The sequence below is a fragment of the Sceloporus occidentalis genome, unplaced genomic scaffold (assembly GCF_023333645.1).
Source record: "Sceloporus occidentalis isolate IW3139 unplaced genomic scaffold, rSceOcc1.0.p SCAF_2, whole genome shotgun sequence".
NCBI classification, from domain to species: domain Eukaryota; kingdom Metazoa; phylum Chordata; class Lepidosauria; order Squamata; family Phrynosomatidae; genus Sceloporus; species Sceloporus occidentalis.
This window is the reverse complement of record NW_028316982.1, coordinates 212353086-212378438: the sequence shown is the minus strand read 5'-3', so window position 1 is coordinate 212378438 and position 25353 is coordinate 212353086. Positions and strand designations below refer to the sequence as shown.

The window sequence follows — 25353 nt, the reverse complement described above, 5'->3', positions numbered from 1 at the left end:
GCTGGGCAGTTAAAGCAGCCTCAAACTGGATAATTTCTAGTGTGTTTTGGACCAAATAAATACTGAAGCTATAAAATGTTTCTGGCTTTGTTAGTAAACACACACACACACAAATGATATAAATTTCCATTGATTTAAAGAAGTTGGTTGGATGGTTTTATTTTTTTTTAATGATTTTAGAAGAGAAATGGTGCTTTGCAACTTTTTCTGGAAAAATATTGTTGTCCAGAATATACCTATACACCAGTAGGAAGCAAAATTTACCAAACAGCAGGGAGAAAAAGCTCTTCAAACATACTGTTTCTCATTGTTTACCTGCTATAGCTATTACCATAATTCTTGCTTAACCTTAAAAGTTTCTTGTCCTTTCCACAGCTTGTGTGTGTGTGTGTGTGTGTGTGTGTGTGTGTGTGTCTAGCATGGATTCACCCAGAATGGGTTCTAGGGGAATTTTAAAATACAATGAATTTTTAAAAAAGCAATTGATTGATAAATTAATAAAAGTAATAAATTGTTCCAGACTTGGCATACTTCAGTGGGTTGTTGAAAACTAGTGAATAGCTATACCAAGCTTTATTTTTTATTCAAAGATACAGCAGTATTTGTCTGGAAAATCAGCATGCAAAGAGATCTTATAGCACCTTTGACACTAACCCGAAAGAGAAAAGTTGGTAGCATTAGCTTTTGTAGACTTGAGCCTATTTCCTCAGATGCATGTAATATCATGCATCTGCTACGACACTGCTACCACATGCATCTGAGGAAGTAGACTCAAGTCTAGAAAAACTCATGCCACCAACTTTTCTTTTTCAGTTAGTCTCAAAGGTGCTACAAGATCCCTTTGCATATTTACTATTTTAATGTTCCTTTCATTAACATAAATTCTGCCACCCTTTGTGGGCTCAAACATAAGGAGACTCTTGAGAGAGAGAGAGAGAGAGAGAGAGAGAATGAATTTCCACACTATATCCCTTGTGAACTATTTTCTTTGGGTGTTTTCAGAGCATGTTTGATTGAGAGACTGAGAAGGGAAATATGAATGGAAGAATATGAGCAACCACTTGAAATCCTGCTCTGCAAATAAGCATTTTCCTGCTTCATGGTGGCAAAGTGGGGAGAATGTATTTTTGTAGTGTTTCCCTTCTCATTAAGTAGCATCAATGAGAGTAGAAAATTTAAGCCACAAAAACTTCTTGGAGCCCACTAGAAAAAAAGAGATATGTAATACTTAGAAACAATGAACTGAATATTCTGTAAATGTGCATATGATGCCAAATCTTAGGACCAAGACATCTATTATTCAAAATCTCTTAAACTGAAACTTGAGTGTCATTGTCTTTGGATTTTCAGTTACCTAATAATGGGGAAAATGCTTCCATGACATGAAGTCACACTACCCAGGAGGACATGTGTGAGGAACACAACTGTGTGGGCATGGGTCACCATGTCCCAATTACAAAGGAAAGATCCAAGTGATGGTGGATATTGATTGCACTTGCAAAACAGTAGGAAAATATAAGGAAGAGCTCTAATACTTTTTTTATAGTGGTTCAGATAACATCAATTGTATATTGCTAAACAACCAAAATATAGGATCTGCACAGCAGACTAACATATTTTCTCATGCCATCACCAGTGGTCAGACAATTGTATCATCGCTAGGGCACTGTTGATTATGAATGCAATGATTAGTTGTAAGTTTTCTCATCCTTCACTTGATTGAAAAATGGGCAACTGCTGTGACAGTTATTGCATTTCAAGTTGTTGGGGGATTTTTTAAACCAAAATTTCACTTGCACAAAACCCTCCATAAATTTTGGCACACTCCCCATTTTTTATTTTATTTTATTTTTTTGAAGTCCAGAAATAGGAAAATCATGGGGAAATGAGTGGAAAAGCCTCTCTTTTAATCTAATCCAGAAGGAAGGAACATTCTAAGATGTTTCATTCTTTTGTGCAAGAAAAAAATAAGAAAAGATTTATATTGCTACTTGACATTGGCTTATTCCATACTCTTCCTTGTCAGCTTTTAAAGATTTGTACAGTACTTGAAATAGGGCATCTTATATTTCCTGAGATATAAGTGCAGTTTGCACAGTTCGTACAAATAAAGTCTAAGTTTTGTCCAGAATAATGATGGGTTCCAGTGCTATTGCTGTCATGTGGTAATGACTACATCTATCTTTAGATTAATTAAATATGTGAAAGGTCTGTCATAAAAGAATCGAGTATTCCATAAGCAACCTGGGAGGTGTTACATTACCATATTTGTTATCATATAGACTGATAATAATAATATTCATAGTTAACTTGCCTGTGGCATGAAAGGAGTTATGTTAGGGTCTTTATGGGTATGGCATTTTAAATTGTAAACCACCCATCTGTAATGCTTTTCTAGGTGTCCTTGGGCTTGAGCAGATGGAAAGTAAAACTGGGTTGATGCTGCTTTTCCCCAAACTGGTCGGAAACCCTGCTGTCCACATGGCCTGCTCCCAATGTGAACACCCACAGGCAGTTTGTACCATGTGGCATCAAGCCACATTTGCATTTCCCCCCCTGTCTCCCCACTATGCATGTGCACCATAGCACATGATTCTAGAATTGCCTTCCTCTTTCGACCCAGCTGTCATGCCATTGGATGCCTGGCCAACAGTTGCACAAGTGATACACTGTCTGTAGAGTGCATTGGTGTGCCCAGTAACTCATTGGCAAAGCATAGTCATGGAGGCCCTCCCATACATGCTCACTCCCCGCTATTTACACCATGCCCCCCTGTTGGACGGTCTGGCTTGTCTGTGTTTTAATTACATCCATTGCATTATTGGTGACCTGCTGTATTTGTCACACTTTGCATCATGGTGTATGTGATACAGCTAAATGGTGCAATGGGTCAATGATGCAGCTTGTGTCCATGTATTTTCATATGAAAAAAGTATGGCGAATGATAGTGCTGGCAGCTGCATCTCACTGGTCCCAGGGTGCATGCTCCAGATTACTGTCATATGCTGCCTGGGGTTTCCTGCACTTGCACTATGCTGTTTATATGCCAATACGATTATTAAAGTGGAGTATCAGGGATTCTTTTTTTGCTCCAGTTTTTAGCCCTAGAGTGCAGCTTCACATTGGTTTCCTCCTGGTTTAGCCACATGCATCATATAAACAAGTAGGCTTCAAGTCAGTTTGAAGCTGCTTTATTTTGTCAGTGTGGACTACCTGCTTGTCATTCACACTACAGTTGGCTTACACAATGTGCCGTCAAAAATACTGAAACTTTAGAGGCTACAGAGGGCAACATAGGCCTGTTACAGACTGCCAAAATAAAGCTGCTTCGGGTCTCTTTGGAGGTATACTATTTAAATGATGCATGGGTCCTAAGAGTCTGGAGGTCGCGCCAAAGCCACACTCCATTCCTAAGCACCGGAGTGCAGCTTTGGTGCAGCTTCCGGATTTTTGGGATGCATGCATCATTTAAACAGCATACCTCCAAAGAGACCTGAAGCAGCTTTATTTTGGCAGTCTGTAACAGGCCATAATTACAGGTATGTGCAACATAATTTCACAGCATATAGATTGCAAGTGATTCAGCTATTAGCTCAGAAATGTGTTGTTTCCAGATTGTTGTTGTCATGTGCCTTCACGTTGTTTCTGGTGCCTCTAAGTCAAACCTATCATGGAGTTTTCTTGGCAATTCTCTTTAGACAGGGTTTGCCATGGTCAACCTCTGAAGCTGAGAGTGTGTGACTTGCCCAAGGACATCTAGTGTGTTCATACAGCTGAACCAGGATTCAAACCCTGGTCTCCAGAATCATAGTAATTCAACAGGCAAAAAATTAACTCAGTCAGAAATGACAGCAGAAGCCATTTAAAGAGGACAGCAGTGATCCCCGCCCTGTTCATCAGAACTTGCATTTCATCATATCTACCTCTTATAACCTACATGGGGTGAAAAAGGCATAGCAATCCAGTTCTGGGTACTGGGCAGTTACATATATAAGCATTTGCTATTTCAACAGCTACCAGCATTAGTTTGATGTGAGATACCAGTACATTATCCCTTTCATCTGTCATATCTGAATCAAAGATGTCAGAATTTTAACATAGTTCTCTCATTCTGCTCTTCTGTTTCCTGATTCTTAGATACTTAATGGTATGGGCACTATACATTTAGAGTGGTTTGATATCTTTTCAACTACTGTCTTACAGAATTTAGCAAGTTTGGTGGCATAGGAGTTTATCACATGGGGGAAAATTGGGGGTTTAAACTGTCATTATCCTGGAAAAGTCACATGATCACTGGAAGATTTTCACACACATCGCGATTAAAGAGGACTTATCCCGGGAATAATCAGCAACAAATCATTCACGGGATTTCTGTGTGAATGATTTCTTGCTTGTTATTCCCGGGATAAATCCTCTTTAATGGTAATGTTGTGACTGTGTGGATTTCAATGGATAATAGTTTAAACCCCCAATTTTCCCCATATGAGAAAGTCCATACTTAGGATTGTTTTCTAGAAAGCTCTAATATTCTCACCTGAGCATTCTGGCTGAGAATTCTGCCATAGCAAACTACAAACCCCGGAAGCAACCAGGATAGTCAGACTGCTATAACTGTGTAGTGTACATACTCACAATGTACAATTAAAGATCACACAGCTATAGTGATTAAAGACATTTGATTCAGTTCATCAGGGATTCATTTTTCTGTCATGAGATATCTACATGTATGGGACTTACATAATTTTATGAATGCCTACACATTTGAGGAAAAATGTATGACACACCTATTCTATCAAATAAGTGGCATTTTCCTTTAGTTTTTATTGATAACTTGCTTGGAGAGATGCAGGAAGCATAGTTAAGTACAGTGGACCCTTCCCATTCACAGCATTTGGTCACCCACCTGTGCGTGGCAAAAAAGTTGACGACTGCAACCCCATATTATTGAATGGCAGCAACATGTAGGCAGAAGCTTCAGTATGTGCACATGCTGCCACTGAAAAATATGGGACATGGCAATCCACAAGTGGTCAAATCCATGGATTGCCAGCCTGCTAATACAAAAGGTCCCCTGAACCTCTATCTGACTGCTGTCATATGGTCTCTGTAAGATAGGAAGACATATATGTCACTATTAGGAATGTAAAAACTATGTTCTGATTTCTCACCCTCTGTGAGAATGGTGAGAAAGAGTGTTTCAAAACATTGTGACACCCCATCAAAAATATGGTCAAACGTTATGAGATTTTAAAAAACAACTGAAAATATTTTATTGTAATGTTCATATTTTTGTTTGATTGCTACCTTATTTATATTGTTTATTGTTTTTGTTGTTTTGTATTGGGAAGGGGATTGGGAAGGGGTTAATTTGTATCTTTTTGTAATTTTTTGTATTGTATCTTTTTTACTGTTGTTAGCCGCCCGGATTCCCCATGATTGGGCAGGATACAAATAAATCTATATTATATATTATATTATTATATTATAAACTTTGCCTAAATGCCAAGCCTCAAAAGAGTCATCATTAGCATACTGTTTGCCAGTAGCTGACTAATAAATAGCAAGTGAACATTTTCAACATTTATTTTCTATCATGCCAACAGTATCTAGCAACATGAGGCCCAAGCAAGGTCACAGGATAAATTTTAACAAAGCACAGCTAAAACATGACTATAATTTAAAAATAAATAAATAAATAAACTAAGTAATCTGAATTAATTTAATTAAATTATTTAGCAAAAGCTGCCATAAATTTTTTTTTTGTAGTAAAGTAACCTACAACTTCATTAGTTATTTTCAAAACTGGATGTCAGAGATCTTACTTTTCTATGTCTAGCTATAGAAATAAGATAAATAAATAAAAATAAAACTTTTATTTATATCCCGCCCTTCTGTTAATGACAATCGAGGTGGCTTAAAGGTTAAAATTCTCATACAATCCCTTACCACCATAGCCCATCCTCCCCTAAAACATAATTAAACATTAACAATTTAAAATTATGCATTAAAAACAATATCAGTTCAACATTGAATATCAAGATCATTTCTGATCCCTCGGGTATCTGTCCAAATAAAGAATGTCCCAACAGTGTTAGATTTCATAAGCAAATGAATTTAAAAGGCAATTTTCTAAAAATTAGGACCTAAATTTTAGCCCGTGACAAGTTATCTCATATATGATAATTTGCCACTGATAATTTTGTGATAGGTTTTGTTGTCGTCAGACTGTTATATCTTTCTTTGCCTTTCTATGACTGTTATTGGATTTATTTCCTCAGTGATGAATAATGTCAAATAATGAGTTGCTTAGAACTTAGAAAAGTTACTCTTTCTGTCAACACCTCCCAGAATCTTTGGCTCTGTGAGCTGGAGTCAAAAAAAGTAGCTTTCCAAGCTTTGGAGTAGTTATATGTTGTTATTTCCTTTGTTGTTTTCATAATTCGTATTCCACTTTCCTGTTAAAAATTCTTGAAGTAAATAATGAAAGAAAAAGAAAATTCAAAGAACAAAGCAAAGACAATTCAAAGAACAAACTATTTGAGATTAAGAAAATTGCCATAGAAAAATGGCTCATCAGTTAAAAGCAGAACAGACTCTAAAACTAGCAGATTATTTAAAAAGGAAAGTTAATTAAATGAAAGGAATACACCAAAGGAATTTGCTTGATTTCCAAAAGGAAAGCATTTCAGAGTCTGAGCTATAGCTTAAAAAAAAATTCTCCCTCTTTTACACAGTTGTCTAATATTATGTGGCAATGCAAAGCTGATCTTAAAAGTTCCACTGAGGTTTTATGCTGCTTATTATTTTCTTCAAATAATCCTTGCTAAATCAGCAGTAATGAATGTACTGCAATTATTGTCTGCAATAGATATTTAGCCAAATATGTGTAATCATGAAGCTTTGTAATTGAACAGTATTTAAATAAATATAGACACTGATACATGAAACAATATGCATAAGCAAAGAATATGGTATAGCAGGTAGAAACCCTGTGTCTTTAAGAAGTCTCAAAACTATGGGATTCCCCATCTCTATCTCACATTTTCTTCCCTCTGCCTTACAAGTCTGGGACTCAATTCCCTTGCTGTCTGTTGAGTCTAACCAAAATTGTTAGAGTTGCTAGGATGAAAACTGGAGAGGGTTCCACTTGCCACTCTTTTTTCAGGAGGCAAAAAGGCGGATTTGGGCTGCAGCATGTGGTTGCTGCAGTCCCAATCTGGTTTCGGAATCTGTTTCAACCCTTCTGTCTCTCTAAATTAGGGATGCAAACTTCAGTGTGTCCTAGGTTATTTAATTCTCATTCAGACAAGTCACAGAAACCATTTTTGTTGGATCAGATATCATGGCCAAACAGGAAGAAAGTAACTAATTAATCTATGAATCAAGGGAAAGAGACCTTTTCTAAGTGGCTCCAAACTATAGTTTACAGGGTATTTCAAATGCATCCATTTGCTTAAATTTTAAGGATTTAAATGGAGTCTTGAAAGATTATCCCACTAGAGTTTATCATCTCTGAATTGGTTCTCAAACATTAAGGAAGCATGCATGTGAAAGCCTGGTGTGCTTCCTCATCACCAGGGAATCATCAGCTCCCTCTAGCGTCACTCAATCATTCCATTTTGAGTGGGGTAAATATGTCAATCTGTACTCACCTGTGGCACAGCATGAGATGTTCTCCTGCAATGATTTAGCCAGCTGTGTTACATACGCCTGGCTGATAATAATAATAATAATAATAATAATAATAATATTTTTGTATTTTCCCACCTCTCCCAATGGATTGAGGCAGGGTTACAACCATAAAATAACCATACAGTAACAGTAATATCTAAAATACATATAAAAACAGTGAGTCAACTAGAATTTAAATCACAACAATAAAAACAATAAAACATCATTTAAAATATACTATTGCGACCAGAAGTGGGATTTTCTTCAGTTCTTTATAGAAGATTGGGTGGGTATGCCCACTGGAAGAGATCCATCTTTAGTATCTTCTTGAAGGCATCTAAGGTGGTGATAAGATGGATCTCTTCCAGCAGGTTATTCCACAACATGGGGGTCATGGCTGTATATGCTCTGTGGGAAGTTGTTGTTAGTCTTGAATAATCTAGTAGATTCTCCCCAGATGTTCTGAGAGTGCAGGGCGGATTATGTAGGGAGAGGTGTTCCCTCAAGTAAGCTAGATAAATGTTAACTCCTAGCATTTCACTGCAGCAGAATGTGGTATTGTCCAGGCACACAGAAGAAATGTAAAAACTGGTACTGTATATTTTTGAAGGAAGTGCTTGTCAAAGTACAAAAAAGAGAAGTACAGTGGGTCCTTGTTATACGCGGGGGATCCGTTCCAGACCCCCCTGCGTATACCAAAATCCGCGTATGCTCAAGTCCCATTTGTCCCAATGGCGGCGTGCGTGCACGCACGCCGCCATTGGGACAAAAGTTCCTTCTCCCTCCCCTCCCTCGCTTCCCTCCTCCCTTCCCTCCCTGCCTCCCTCCCTTCCATTCCCCTTACTTACCTGAACTCCCTCGGCGGAGCAGCTTGGCCTCCGCCGCTGCAGGGAAGCTGGGTGGCGGCGGCGGCAGCAGAGGCCAAGCCTCGGCTTCCTCGCCGCCGCCGTGCAAGGGCACGATGGTGGTGCTGGAGGCCTCTTGGCCCACAACAGCACCGCCACCGGGCCTTTGCCACAGCGGCGGCGAGGGAGGAGGGCTGCCGCGCCGGAGGCCTTTAAGACCTCCCGTGCCAGCGTCCGGCCTCCTCCAGGCCACCTCCGCTGCAGAAGGGGTGGGTGTCGGTGCTGGAGGCCAAGAGGCCCCAGCACCGATACCTGGCCCTTCCATGACAGCAGACCACGGAACAAAACAACAAAGGCGTGGAGGTGGGGAAAAGGAGGCGCAGAGGGCAGCAGCGCCAGAGGCCTGCGAGGCCTCCAGCACCCACACCCGGCCTCCTCCAGGCCTCTGCGGAAGGGGCGGGTGTCGGTGCTGGGGCCTCTTGGCCTCCAGCACCAGTATCCAGCCCTTCCGCAGCGGCGGAAGCCAGATGCTGGTGCTGGAGGCCTTCAAGGCCTCCGGCGCTGCTGCCCTCCGTGCCTCCTCTTCTCCACCTCCGTGCCTTTTTTTGGGCGCGGAGATGGGGAAGAGGAAGCGCGGAGGGCAGCAGCGCCAGAGGCCTTTAAGGCCTCCGGTACTGACACCCGGCCTCCTCAGTGCCACGGAAGGGACAGGTGTCGGTGCTGGAGGCCAAGAGGCCCCAGCACCGACACCCGCCCCTTCCGCGGAGGCCTGGAGGAGGCCGGATGCTGGCGCTGGAGGCTTTCAAGACCTCCGGCGCTGCTGCCCTCCGCGCCTCCTTTTCCCCACCTCTGCACCTTTTTTTGGGCACGGAGGTGAGGAAGAGGAGGCGCGGAGGGCAGCAGCAGCAGAGGCCTGCGAGGCCTCCAGCACTGACACCCGGCCTCCTCCAGGCCTCCGCGGCCACGGAAGGGCCAGGTATCGGTGCTGGGGCCTCTTGGCCTCCAGCACCGACACCCGCCCCTTCCGCAGTGGCAGCAGTGTGGAGGAGGCCGGATGCTGGTGCGGGAGGCCTTAAAGGCCTCCGGTGCGGCAGCCCTCCTCCCTCGCCGCCGCTGTGGCAAAGGCCCGGTGGCGGTGCTGTTGTGGGCCAAGAGGCCTCCAGCACCGCCATCGCGCCCTTGCACGGCGGCGGCGAGGAAGCCGAGGCTTGGCCTCTGCCGCCGCCACCGCCGCCACCACCCGGCTTTCCTGCAGCGGCGGTGGCGGAGGCCAAGCCGCTCCGCCGAGGGAGTTCAGGTAAGTAAGGGGAAGGGAAGGGAAGGGAAGGGAGGAGGGAAGCGAGGGAGGGGTGGGTGAAGGGACTTTTGTCCCAATGGTGGTGCGCATGCACGCGCGCCTCCATTGGGACAAATATGCTTTGAACATACACGGATTTTGTTATACGCACGGGGGGTCCGGAACGGATCCCCCGCGTATAACAAGGATCCACTGTATATTACATCAGGAAGCTGAGTTTTTTTCAAAATGTAAACTGAATGAAATTATTCCCCAATTGCAGCTAAAGTAGCTACATGACTACTTTAGCATATATCGAAGGCAGGTTACTGTCTTCTTAAACTGTAACTGTCTTTTAGTAGTTTATATGGGATTAGAAAAATTCATGCTCAGTGCATAAAAAATACTAAACAGGGTGTTGAACAGTACCTCCGTATTCAGCAGCAGTTTCTTACCTCTGAATACCATATGGTGGTAACAACCAACAAAGGAATATGGTTGCTTTCATGTACTGGTTTAAACCTTCTTTAAAATGTCTGACTGATTCTGTTTATAAACAAAGGTGAAATAATATCCTGCAAGTAATGCTCATTGCCACCTTCTTTGCAAGATTTCATCAGGTTGGGAAAAGGAAAGGGTTAAATTTCAATCCAGATTGAACTCCCAGTGCTATTTTTTTTAAATACACTTGTGTAATATGCTTCACACCATTCCCATATCATCTAGCTTGGTTTTCGGAAGAAAAAAAAACATTTGTTGAACATTTGTGATAGCCATTAGAAAGTGACTGAGCTGCAGATCAGAAAGTCCAAAACTCTCCTCTGCAATAAACTCTTGAGATGACTTTAGATCAGTCATATTCTCTCAGCCTCATCATGGAGACAATAATACTTACCAGGTTACAGTTTGAATTGTATACTGTGTGTATGTATGTGTTTTCAACAGCACCTGTTATTTGTTGGCAGTTTCCCATCCAAGTACTAACCAGGGCTGACACTACTTAAATTCTAAAATCAGACAGAATCTGATGCCTCTAAGGTATTTAGACTCCTTGTGATTTGAATTACCATACAATAACTCCAAAGCTCTTTATTTCAAAACACCCTGGAAAAGCCCCGTCACCACCACTAGTTTATTTAAATGTTTCTTTCCTCTGGTAACATTCAGTACAGTTTACAGCAAAAACAGAAGAAGAAGAAGAAGAAAATCACGTAATCAAATGCAGCATTTAGAGATAAATCAATAAGTATTACAGGCCAATATTTATTTAGTCTCTCTCATATATATATATATATATATATATATATATATATATATATATAGGCTAAATAGTTCACACTAATAAACAATACAAAGATGTTGCCTAACCCACACCTCCTTAAAGAAGATTACACCATTACAATATTTGGGCACCTTTACTAGCATATCCTTCCAACTTCCAACTTGGTAGTGACAGTCCCTATTAATCCTCTGTCATCTCACTTTTCTGTCTGTTTTTTAGATGTTCCAGTTTCTCTCCCCTCTTCCTGTTTCTCCACTTTGGCCTTGGCTTAATTCAGTTGGTGAAAAATGAATTCAAAGTACAAAAGTAGCTTTGCATATAGTTAGCTTAGCATCAGGGAAGAGCATAGGAATCCTGCCCTTCCCAGAAGGCCCAGGCAATAGGAAATTCTTCTAGTTCGACCGTTCTTCCTTATTAATAGTTTTTGCTATCTTTCATCTGTGAAATGTTGGATGGTATGAAATAACAGCTATCAGCTGTGTTTGTTCGGATGTGTATGCCTTCAAGTTGTTCATGGGGCCACCCCATGAATTTCATAGGGTTTTCTTAGATAAGGAATACTCAGAGATGGTTTTACCAGTTCCTTCCTATGATAATCTACAATACCTGGAATTTATTGGAAGTCTTCCATCCAAGCACTATCTAGGGCTAATCCTGTTTACCTCTAAAGACCAGACACAATCTGTTGCCTTTAGGATATTGGGGCCACTAGTGTCAAATCATGGTTACACAAACCCAGGCCCTGTGAAAATGGACTAGAGAAAGGGATACGAACTTGGGTCTCACAGAAGTTAACTCACAGCTAGATATTCTCCATGCAGTTTTTGAAACAGCATCAGTCTTTGTAACTTCAGTAACTCAGGGCTCTACCCTTCTAGATTTTAAGGAAACAGGGAAGAAAAAGCAATAGATACTTAAGTCTTGCAGGGCTCCCAAGTGCTGTTGGATCTGAAACTCACTTTGGTCATCAGGAACCTGTTTACTTTTTTGGAATGTTATCATCTAACACTACTTTGAAAAAAATGTACACTGTTTCAATTATGTTACTTCTCATCTGACAAGACAACAGTATTACTGGACTGACTGTGGCTCTGCCTGAGTACCTTAATTTTCTGTTGAATTCAAAGAATTATATACTACCCGGGCAGCATGGTATCAACATCCAATTTCCGGGCAGCAAAGGGATTTCAAAACCAGAATAGTCAACTGTAATAATTCAGATTTCAGCCACACATATATTTTTAAGCCATTAGTGTCAGGAAATAAGTGGATGGGCAGAACTAGTTTGTAGCTGAAGGACAATGCTGAAGAAAATATTTACCTTGTCCTCTATATCCAATTATAGGTGCTGTACTTTAACATTCATTTGTCTGAGTAACCCAGCTTCAGTTATCTTCTATGTCAATTGTTTATATCTACTTGTCCAGACAGTTTCATTATTAGATTGCAAAACAGGGCATCTTTTCCTGAAATTGTGTTTACAGATACCACATCTTATCTACTATATTGTGGAGCATCAGGTGGATGAATACATGATACTAATAGGTGCTAGTTTTTACATTATTTATAATAACTACAAACTCTGAGAAATGCTAAAGTAGGATGTTTTCTCTTATGCAGTTTCAGGAAGTCCTGCTACACAATTGTGAGAATCACAGTGTTCATCTTGGCTAAAATTCTGGTCTTCATATGTGTGAGAGAAAACATTTGGAATGTAAAAGAGATTTTCCTGTAGCATTTAAAGGTATGGGCATTCACTTTATGAAAAATTAAATTTCACCATAGAGCAGCACTCCTAGTGAAAGAAAACCTAAGTGGTACATTCATTCCTTCTGGATGTTCTTTCTACCCTTAGCAAAGAAGCCTCTGCACATATGTGCATGGGCTTTGTCTATGCAATGTAGCAAATTAGATCCCCCAAATCTTGATATCCATCATTGGCAGAGTCTGCATGTAAAACAGTTCTTTCTAATCCTGCAAATGAATCTCAATCTCTTAGCAGCTGGCCAAATTCTACTGTAGCAGCACAAGTGGCCAGAGGGTTTGGGTTGAAACATTATCTAACACAGGAGTGGGAGTATTTCACCCTCCAGGTGTTCTGAATTTCAGTTCCCAGAGGCCTCATGTAACACTAACAAGGGTTAGACATGGTAGGACCTGTTGCTGCTTGGAGGTTTCTGCCCTTCATATTTTATTTTACCAGCATCCTGTGAGGTAAGTCGGATTAAGGGCTTTGTCACACATGTGCCCGATTTACACTTCTGAACTTGAGTCAAATTTGGAAGTTACGCTGATTTGATCGCACAGACTTTTCCCTCAAAATGGCTTCCTGTTGCCTCTGGACCCCGTAAGTTGCTTTGGTGGCCATTTTTTTTCCAAATTGGAAGCTTTTGAATTGGAAAAAAAATGGCCACCTAAATTCAACACTGGCAATGGGAAGCTGTTTTGAGGGAAACGTCCATGCAATAAAATCAACATAATGTCCAAATTTGGCTCAAATTCAGAAGAGGTAAGTCGGGCACCAGAGTTAGTGTGATAAAGTCCTAAGCAAGAGAGAACCTGAATGACCCAAGTTAATGCTGACTATTGTCGATGAGTTGGAATTTAAATTTCAGTCTTTCTAAAGTCACTAGGGGAATTTTATTTAGCGGTTTGGATGTTAGAAACAAACAGGCCAAAATAAAGCTGCTTTGGGTCACTTTGGAGGTTTGCTATTTAAATGATATTTGCATCTTAACAGGCCAGAAGGTGCGCCAAAGCTGTGCCCCAGTCCTTAGGACTGGCACAGCTTTTGGCCTCTTAGGATTCATGCATCATTTAAATAGTAAACCTCCAAAGTGACCCAAAGTAGCTTTATTTTGGCCTATCTGTTTGGGCCCAAAGTCAAAGCACTGTGTTGGAATAAACTGGGCTTAAGTACTTTAAAAATTGAGTAACTTTTTAATATCAAGAACAGTTACCTGGAATTTACATTCAGCATTATTCTGAATGTCAGTTTGGATATTTTCTTCATAAACTCAGATTCAGTGTATTTTTTTTTTTTTTACTTTAAAAGACTGTCACAAGCCTCTCTATTTGTTGTTTCTATTAAAATGACTGGAGTTCTGCCTTCTTTCGGTAGAGGTGTAGAATTTTTGTAACCTAGTATCAACTTTATTTACCTCATGTTGCTTGGGTAGATTCGGCTATATCACTTCTTCAAGAATCACTCTTTTTTAAAAATTCAAATGCTATCCCCAGTGGCCTTCAAATTCCAAGACCACCTGCTTTATTAATTGATGACATACAGATGGTTGCATGTAAAGATAATGTTTTAATGCTGCACATCTGGTTAAATGAAGGTGTTAATAAACCCAGGGGTTGGGTGTAGGACGCCAGCAGGAACTGACATAGATGCCCCTAAAATGAGAGGAAGAAGTGGCTTTTGCTAGTGTAGTGTCTTAGTAGATCTGATTTGGGGTATAGGCTGCCTACTAGAGAGCATAGCTCTTGTTTACTTACCTATGATATGAAAATTACTGAAGGTAGCAATGGAAATATTCAAAACAAAGGCTGACCTCATGTAGGGAATTTATTTTTTTATCAAAGTAAAGAGTATAGTTACAGAAGTGAGCCAATGTGTTCCAGTGATTTCAGCACTGGACTATGACTCTAGGAGACCAGGATTCAAATGCCCACTCAGGCATGGAAAGCCACTAGTTGATCCTGGGACCAAATCACATTTTCTTCATTTCAGAGAAGGGTAAAGCCAAACCCACTGTGAACAAATCTTGCCAAGAACACCACATGATGGAGTTGCCTTATGGTCAGCATAAATAGGAAAAGAATTGAATACAACAATATTACAGGAGCAGCGCATTTACTCAAACATATTTTGAGTTTGAAAATTAAGAATCCCTTCTATTCTATTCTAGGAGAGAAATTACAGTTCATGTTCACAGAACTGAGGTAGTGGATCTGAAAATCAGCAAACCTGTTCCTGAATTGGGAAGAATGTGTGAAGTATCAAGGTGGGGACAATGGTATCTCAAACATCCCGGTGTGTTCTATATCCACGTTGCAGATGTCCTCTGTTGAATATAGAAGCCTGAAGTAGAATTCTGCTGTAATCAAGCAAATGAGAGCAGAATGTTCTGTGAAACCTGGGACCTGTTGAATAATCATGGCTCTAAATCACAGTATGCAAAAATGAGGAGGCAGCCAAGTACCCGATATACAGTGGACCCTTGTTATACGCTGGGGTTTGGTTCCAAGATCCCCCGTGTATAACAAAATCCGTGTATGTTCAAGTCCCATTAAATATAATGACATAGCAAAATGGTGTCCCTTATAAAAAATGGAAAATCAAGGTAAATTTATACTTTTTTGGAATATTTTCAAACCGTGTATGCTTGAATTCGTGTATAAAAAATCAGTGTATAAGAAGGGCCGACTGTATTGCTATGTGGTTCAAGACAAATGCATCTTTGTGTCTCCAGCAATATCAAGGACTGCAACACATTAGATGTTTCTAGATAACCAGATAACACCAAAGGGGAAAACACATTGGCTTTACCTTTCTCTTCCAATAGGTGGGTAATTTCATGTCTTTAACAAGTTTATATGACCTTTAATGAACTTGTGTTCTGCTTCTGAGATCTAGAAAGAAGATAGTTTTTCAAATTCCAGATTCCCTGCTGTCCTTTATAAATTACAAGGAGTTGTCTGTATAAAAGATTATTTTCTTTTGGATGGGTTCATTTTTGAATACCAACAACATTTTTTTTAAAAAGATACTGAAATATTAGAAAACTACATTCAGTTAAAAAAGGTAGATGCAGACTGGATTAGGCATCTCTCTCTCTCTCTCTCTCTCTCTCTCTCTCTCTTTTTGTTTATTTTGACTCATAGGCCACATGGTTATTTTTGTATATTAAAAGTACATTACTGTTAGCCAACCTTCTCTACTATAATAATAATTCACAATTTGTTTTTATAAGTCATTTTCCTTGTGACTGGAATTCTTTGTATTGGAATTGGAATTCTTGTATTGGAATTCTGTGTTGGAGTCAGACAAGGGAGCTTATCGCTTGGGCAAATAAGCCAGTTGACCTCTTCCAGCTTGAATTGGATCTGGGATGCCCCCAGATGTTATCATACCTAAACTGCTGCAGATCTAGGTGGGATGCTGCCACCCAGATGCATCCTAGGTCAAAGCCTTTCTCAGCTGGCCACTTTTTGAAGTCGGAAACTCCCCCGACTTCAGAGTGCTGGCTGAGCAAGACTTCAACCCAGGATGCATCCAGGTGGTGGCATTACACCTAGGTCAGTTGAGATTTAGGTATGAAAACATCAGGGGACATCCCAGATCCAGAAGTGAAGCCGGGAGAGGTAAACTGGATTATTTGCCCAACTGATAAGTTCCTAGGGTTCTTTCCATTCCTACAGCAAAAATGATTTCTAGTGGAGTTTTCAAGTGGGTGGAGTCTCCAGCCGCCTTGCAGTATTCTAGTATCTCAATATTCTAGTGTCTAGAATTGCAATATTCTAGTATCTCAACTCGGGGTGTCTAGGTTGCATAACATGCTAATTTAATTAGTAAATTAAATATATGTGTTATCTTTCTACCACTATTTCAGCTTTGGTACCATATATGTAGTATGCACCAATCTGAGAGAAAACCAGTTTAATTTAATGTCTAAAATGTTTGACTTGCAAGGGGAGACTCAATTTTAAATCTCTCATTTTCAAATAATCTTTGACCACAGTCACTAACTCTCAATTACAACTACCTTGTGGGTGAATTACGAAGATTAATGGGGAAAGCAGGAACATGTAAAGCAAATGTTTATGTTGCTTAGAGTGGTACAAATAATGCTAATGATGACAATGTTATTTTCTCATCTCCAGAGACTTCCAGTTGTTTTCTTATCAGTGTAGATTTTGGCATCAGAAAGCCACTGAGAGTGCCACTGTGATCCCAACCACAAGAAAAATAGATAAGTAAATATGAGCACAGTTGCTGCTAAACTTTCACAAGGCTTAGGGGTGCAGGATCCTTGGAATAGTGGAAAAAACACAAATATAGGCTCACTGTTGTTTTTTTAACCTTGAGAACACCTGTAGACATTTTTAGGCCTTCCACCATAATTCTATGATCAACTTAGAGTCACAATGGACAACCTTGAGATGCCTAAAGAAGTGTTCTATCTAGGCATTTTTAGGTTTTCCAACATGGTTCTGTAGTCAGTTTCCACCAAAGTTGACCATAGAACTGCATTAGATGAATTTTTTTACATCACATATAGGGCAGCTGTAGAGGTGGCAGCAAATATAGCAACCCATGAAAATAAAATCCATAAATATCTCAGGCAAGTCACAGTCTCTCGCAAACCCCTTCTAAAGAAACTTCCTAAGAAAATCCTGTGATAAATTGCCTTGCAGTCACCATAAGGTAGAAATGACTTGAAGGCAAACAACACATACAGAAATGCTTAACCTTGAAATGTGGATCAAGTACTGTAATACTGTTGCTTGCTTCCCCATCTTTTCATTTACTCTCCTAGAGGCCCAAGAGTATTTAAGGATCCATTTAGTATTCTATGTTTTTTCATCTACTTATATACCTGTATCTACAGGTATACAGGTAGTTCATAGAAACCAACCCTTTGGCATCCTAAATGGGCTACGAGCATTGGCAATCAGCTAGCAATCCTCCTTGTCTGAGTAATAAAGCTAAGTAACAAAGTTTAGTTAAATCAACTATATCTGTCTGCCCATCATGGCTCTAGAGCTTGTGAGCCAGAGACTCTTTCATTGCCATTCTGTTATGATAGACATTGTATTTCAAAAGAAAGGAACATAAGTAGTATGAGTATGGAGTTAAAATATAATTTCTTTTAGGGATGATTCAAGGATCTATGCAAGCTGATCTACATAATGAGGTTTCTTGAAGAGTAGCTTCCATATTTGAAGCAATTTGTTTGCAGCTTGCTGTGGAATATATATACAGTGGGGAAGCATGTTTCTTTTCTTGTAAATAGGAAACAACCTTTGTGTGTATGTGTTTGTGTGTATACAGAAAGTGAGAGTGTTAATTTCTTGGCCTTTACATGGCAGTAGAAACATGTTTGGAGAAATCAGTGAAGCATAATAAACTTTGTTGAAACACAATTATAAATATTTTTAAGGCTATATGCCTCACAAGAGAGTCCAGCATGACACACAAATTTCACCCTGGAGTTTTCTTGGGATTTCTCAGCATTGTCTGTGAATGTATGATTTGGGAATGCAAAATAGGGATTTTTTCTTGAGTTTTGAGCTTAAAGCCTTCAGAAAACAACAGGACAAACCAGACACATGCAATTTTTACTCTACAGTCAATACCAGCATTCATGTTTGGAAACTCTATTAATTGTGGTAACTAGTTAGGGAAATGTTGTTGTATTGTAAATATACAGCTGGGTATTCTTAACATCTAGTGACTCTTTCATTATGGGCTTTATGTAGATTTGTTCTAGAACTTGTCAGGTTCTATTTCACCCTTGAGCCAGGTTTTCAGAAAACCGTATGTGATGAGTAGCACAACTCCTTGTGAAATAGTTTGAAGACATCAAGACAGGTTGCCACAATATGTTGCAACAAAATTTAGAATAGTCTAGACTTATTTGAAAGCACATGATCAGAAGTGGCATGTGCCATACTGTGAAAGAAGCAGGCTGAACATGTGTGATACCATTGTAGCCTCCTTCTCTCAGATATTAATTCTATGTGTTGTTATTTCAATAGTTCTACATGCTCATTATGGGATGCAATGGCTCAAGAGGAAAAACAAACTCAAGCTGAATCCAAACAAAATGGAGGTACTTACAGTAGGGGTCCCCAAACCAGGTATTGGGTTGCAACCTCCAGTCCTGGATGGGATCATGCTCTCCACAAAGGACTGTGTTCGCAGTCTGGGGGTGCTCCTAGATCCGTCGCTTCACATGATGAACCAAGTGAAGTAAAGGGACTAGAAACTGTTGTACATTCACTGGTAACTTCACGACTCAATTTCTGTAATGCGCTCTACATGGGGCTACCCTTGTGCCTAGTCTGGAAACTTCAATTAGTGCAAAATATGGCAGCCAGGCTGGTTGCCAGAAAAACTAGGAGTGACCAAGTAACACCTGTCCTAAAATCTCTTCACTGGCTGCCTATTAGTTTCCAGGCACAGTACAAGGTGTTGGTTATAACCTTTAAAGCCCTACATGGCTTGAGTCCAACCTATTTGAGGGATCGCTTATTCCCATATAATCCACCCCTCACACTCAGGTCATCTGGGAGGAATCTACTGCAGCCTCTAAAAACCAGACTAACTGCTGCCTCCCAGAGGGCCTTCTCTGCAATTGCTCCCAGACTATGGAACGGCCTGACGGATGAGATCCATCAAAAAGCTGTCAAGATGGATCTCTTCCATCAAGCCTTTCCTGAATAAAAGTGTCTGGCCACAGAATGATCACCCCCTCACATCATGTATTAGCCCACCACTCTGTCCTCATTATATTTTTGTTGTGTTATTAATAGATATTTTAATCTCCAATTTTAATTGTATCATGTTTAATCCTGTTTTAAGTGGGGGGGGGGGGCAATGTGGATATTTTAATGTATTGTGAGCTGCTTTGATTGTCTTGTCAGAGAAAAGCGGGATAAAAATAAAAGTTTTATTTTATTTTATTACGCTGCCTCTTTGGCTTAGAAACAGAGATGAGCACCGCTACAGTCAGTTACGATTAGATATTCATGTCAAAGGACTACCTTTACCTTTACGTTTATATGCACATTGGTTAGGACACTGTGGTAGAAATAATTACAATTTCTAATATTGCTGCTGCTGCTGCTACTACTACCACCACTACTACAGCTCAAGTTAGAACCTATGGGCTAGCCAAACTCACATATACAGGCTTGGAGGAAGGGAGTCATAACGAAAATGTGTGCTATTCCAGTCAGCTTTGAGTTGAATGCCTTATCTGCTATGATCATGAACCTTTGCGTTGCACAATTGACACAACTCTTTGCTATATGACAGTCCATAACCATAATTGCCAGTTTCCTAAGCTTTCCACTAGAATTGTGACATCAAGCTAAGAGACTGGAAACTGGAACTGAGAGAGGATACACCACTAAAGGCACTTGTAGGTGAGCGACTTTGACTGAACACTCTCAAAGTCAGGGAGGGCAGACTTGTTTCTTATAAAACAGTTGGCGGAAAATTGCACATTGTGTCTCATGGCTCCACCTGTACAATGGTGACACATAGAATCATACATGTGTGTGTATGTGTTTAAAGGGATGCATGGAATCTGTTCAGATGGGCACTGGGTGGCTAACCAAGAAACTGGATGAAACCTGGTCAACTCTAATTTAACATAAATATTGATGTAACCCAACTCTGCAAGGAGCCAATGAAGACTGAATTGGGCCTTGTTCAGAAATGTTCTTTCTTGTGCTGTACTGGTTAGCCACTTCAGGTTTTTCCCCCTGTGTCTTTAAAAAAGCTGCATTGGAAGGAGTTGTTGAATAGAAAGGCTTTTTTAAAATAAATAAATCCTGTTTTGTATTCTCCTTTTTGTGTGTTATTTGTGTGTATTGTGCCTGTTTATAGTATTTTCAGGTATAGTGTTGGTTTCCCCAGAAATCTAACAAAAGATTTAATTAGTGGAAGGGCAATCTGTTTCACCAGCACTAAACCCCAGTTCTTGAAACAGATGGCCTTCCAGTTATATGAATTATTATGTTCAACTATTGATTTTCCATCAATTAATATCAGGCTTAGTTAATCAGTTTCTTCTTTCCCCTCATCTGACTTTATATAGTTGAAAGTAATTTATCATCAGTAATATCAAGGCATTCTTCTCTCCCCCCCCCCTCCCTAAGTAATTTATACATTCATATCTCTTGCAAAAATAACATTTTAATCAAAATTGTTATCTGAATCTATTGCTATCTTGGATTCATATCTTTACCACTTTGTTCAGTTCAGAATTACTCAGCTGAAATATTTATTTGAGCAGCTTTCTTCTACTGAGCCATATGTATCAAAAAATCTATTGTCTATGCGATGGATCTGCCTTTTAGTAAGTAAAAGAATGTTATAAAAGATCAGTTAACTCAGAAGAAGAAGCAAAACACACATGTAAAAAGTGAAATAGACATGCCCCAAGGAGAAAAAAAGAGGGAATCACCTTCATACCATGATACGAACATCTAGAAATGTTGCATGTGAACTAACCCACTGTAAATGTATTCTAGAGGGAACAACTATCACTGGATCTACTGAGGCTGTACTCTTGTACTATTTACTTAATGAGTGAACCACACTGAATTCAGTGGGGCTTAATTCTGCCTTATCATAGTTTTGTGTTTTAAATGTACAAAAATGTGACATAATGCAGATCATTAGCAGAGAAGCATACAATTACTGTATAAATTGCGTTCTTCCTCTGACACTTGATGTTCTCTGTAATAGTTTCATCATTATACTTATTACTTAACTAATAGGTGGCATGTATTTTTGCTATAATTTTTATATGGTAAAATGGGTGTACACATTTGAAAATGTAAATGTACTTAAGCTTGATTGTCTGCTTCTCTGCCTCCTTAATTATCTACTTAACTATAAAGGTTATAGGAATATGGGTCTCCTGTCTTTCTTTGGATGAACCTTCTTTCTTCTCATTCAGAGCAATAGCAGACTGATTCATAGATGTGTCATGTAGCATCTATTGGGATTCTGATGCCTAGCCACTGCCTCAATGTCTACTGATATTTGCTTTCAGAAAAGGATGGTTCTTAAGAACAGTTTTGAATTGCCAACAAGTTTATGGACTTGCTTTTTATGTTTCGGAAATTAACTACTTTAATTACTTGCCTTGTCTGTAAGGCTATTACTTGCCTTGTCTGCTGTGTTTATGGCCTTACCTTTTTCCTTCTATGGACCACTTTAATTATCTTTGTTAGGTCAAGAAGTAGAGTGAGATTTACAATGGATGGCCTCTATAATTTCCATTATGGGGGGGATTCCAAGAGAGAAGCCACTGTCAAAAACATGCAGTGATTTAATTGCACAAAAGTATATTTCTGCATGTTGATAAAATGCTGTATATTAGTTGCAAGGAAACTATAGTTAGTTTTACCATATTACATTTGCTTTAGTATATGGATAATCTCCCCCTTTCCAGCCCCATTTTGTTAGCTCTCATGTTTTTTCTTCCCCTTCTTTTTTCCTGGTGAGACGGGTGCAAGAGTTTAACAAAGCACTTTATTGACAGGATAAGTAAAATGAAGAATCAAAGAGGCACCCTTAATGACCTTTTGTGGATATAAATCATTAATGCTATGTGTTGTTGTTAACATCCTGTAAGGGTCATTAAAAAAGAAAAGAAAAACTGGCCAGCCCTGCACAATGCAAGCAGAGGTGTTGGTTCTGAATAAAAATTTCCATTGCACACAGAAATGTTTTCCCACCTTTGATTTTTCTTCCTCTCTGGGTTTTCATATGTCCACTCTGCCAAATTTCCCGTTGAGTGTGAACCAAAACAAACAAACCAAGCATTTTGTTTTCAGAGATCCTTTAAAAACAAATGATCATGAATAACATTGTTTATTTTGATTTCTGCATGTCTTCTAAGACTTGATTTTGTTTTAATTTTGGGAAAATGGTTAGGTACGTTTTATTTCACTGAGTGCTATAATTGGAGAGATTTGTAGATCAAGCTAATACAATTTAAAGTCTGTGTGGCTTCATGTCTAGTCTACCAACATTTCCTCCCACCCACCTCCCAGCCTATGAAGCTCACAGTATCTTTGTGTGATGAATCAGACATGATCTGGTTTTCAGGGATAAATGCCTGGGAATATCTTAGTGGTGTATGACAACAGTATCAGGATGTCCAACGAACTTGGTGTTTGCCTCTTCTGACCTGTTTTCCAAGGGATCTGTATACTAGAGTATCCTTACCTGTTCAAATTCCCCAAATATCTGAATTTTACAAATTCTGCTGATCTGGGAGAAAATAAGGTGATCTGAGGACAGCTTTAAAACAAAACAAAACACAGAGGCTATACAGACCACACGATGCATGCCCTGACACTGCCCTGATGCCACCATCACACCATGTGCCCAACTTCATGGTGAGTGGCATCATAGTTCTCCTTTGGTCCAAATGAGACAGAGCCAAAAGAAGCAGTAGAAGGTGCCGCCGCATAGGCAAAGGCACCCTTTCTATATTTGCGGCTCCTTTTTGTGCTGTGAATATGCTGCGGCCCCAATCCAGTCTATGTAGAGTCTTCATTTACAGTTAAAAGACACTTTCTAGTGGAGACGAACAGACCTATTATTTATTGCTTTCACCATGTATACACTCAAAATAGGTCCATAAAAGGCCCTTGTCTATGTTGGGACATTGTAATGTAATGCTCAGGGGGGAAAGATGACTTCCCCTCATTTGTTTATGTCCCATCCTCCCAAAGAATTTAGAATTTTTATCTGCTGAGTTCAGCTATTTTCAAACAAGACTGGATTTCTTTTTAAAACAATATATTAAATTTGTTCTCATAACAGTCTAAATTTTTATGTCTTTACCCACTTTTCTACAGATTTTTTTTAAAAAATTGCACACTCAAAACAAAAAATGGACCCAATGGTCTTAAGAAGTATGACACATGGAAGTTAAAAATATTGGAAATAGACAGTTCTTTAGGTGTTATACTATATGACAGTATTTGTACAAACTTTTAAAGAAGCAATGTAATAATCAAAAGAAGAACATTACTGGATCAAACCAATATATCCTGCAGCCCACCATGTTGTTTCCAGCCATGTCCAATCAGATGTCCAGAACTTAACAAGCATGGAAATATTCCTTGCATGGCTTGCCACCAGTATCAGATATTGAACAGACTGTTGCTTCTTACCATAGATCTTTGATTTTGATCTTGTTAAATGTGTCAACTATAGCAATATTAAGTAAGTAGGAATAAACAGAACTGGGTCAGGGGAGTGATCAAGGTGCATAGATTAGGGTTCAGATAGCAAGTTGTGACAGAAGTCATTTCTCCAAAGCTGCTATTAGCACCAAGATGGCAGCAGTTCATTCTCATGATGCCAACAGGAACCATTGAAAATGTATAGTCCATGATTGTCCAGCAACAAGGTTCCTGTGGTCTGCTAAATGTTATTGGATTACAACTTCATAAACTTCAGCAAACATAGCATTGATGGGAATTCTTCCTCCTCTTCCAGTCCTTTTCAAATTGTAGCAAGGCAAGTGTCTTATGGCAATACACACTACATAAACATTTACTCTAATAATAACCTCAAGTTTGAATTCCAGCAGTCATAATATAATTATAATCACACAGAATAAAACATCATATATAAATCATATTCCAAATAATACTCCCATCAGTTTATTTCATATTCCAAATTTATAATTAAGGATATAGCTGTTTGCCCTGCTATTTTTTTATTTCTGTAAATTATACTTCAGGTTTGTTTATTTGTGAGGGCTTATGAGGTCTTCATTTTGGTTTTGTGCCAGAAGAAAGATTTTTTAAAGGTTAAATGAGAATAATTGTGTAATAACTGTAAAATTATCAGCTGATTATATAAAGTTGGAGCACAAAAATAATACGTGTTTATTGTGGACAATCTTTATTCAGAAGGCAGCCCCCAAAACAGAATAGAGTAATGAATGAATTACTCTTTACACAGATGATTAGGTCAGGTTTGAGAATGAGGACAGGGAGGATGCTTATGAATCCCAGGCATGGCATATACGTAAATGAAGGACTTAACATTTAATGTCCTGAAGTATGTTGGCTTTTACAGGAATACTCTCTCTGATATTTCTATGGAAATAATCCCTCACATATTTAAACCACTCTTGAAAATAGTATCCAAATAAAACTCCAATAAAATTACTGGTTGTGGCATTTGAATGATGCTTCAACATGTGCGTGGATTTTGAACCCCCTTTTTATTACCTTCATTTTCTAGGTCTTCAGAGATTTTCACCAGGTAGCTGGCAACATAAAATTAACCATCAGATTTACAGGACAAAAAGTAAGTTGTTTTGACACCACTCTGTTATTACTCTGTCATTCAAGACATGTTTGCAACCCTTGTGTTTATTGTCCAGCAGTTTCACATGAGATAGATAGAAAAATTCAAAGTTCCTTATCTGGAGTATTTATTTATTCATTGCTTCTATGCCTATACAGCCCTTCCTGCAAGGGGCTTTATATGAGGATATTGT

General features: G+C 39.3%; 1 long non-coding RNA gene across 1 annotated transcript in view; it reads left to right on the top strand.

Moving 5' to 3' along the window:
- Positions 1 to 25353, top strand: part of LOC149319669 (uncharacterized) — a 154714-nt gene that overhangs the window by 54457 nt on the left and 74904 nt on the right. The window contains exon 2 of the long non-coding RNA XR_016279889.1: positions 25095 to 25160. This is a non-coding gene — a long non-coding RNA (uncharacterized LOC149319669). The remainder of the gene's footprint in view (positions 1 to 25094; positions 25161 to 25353) is intronic.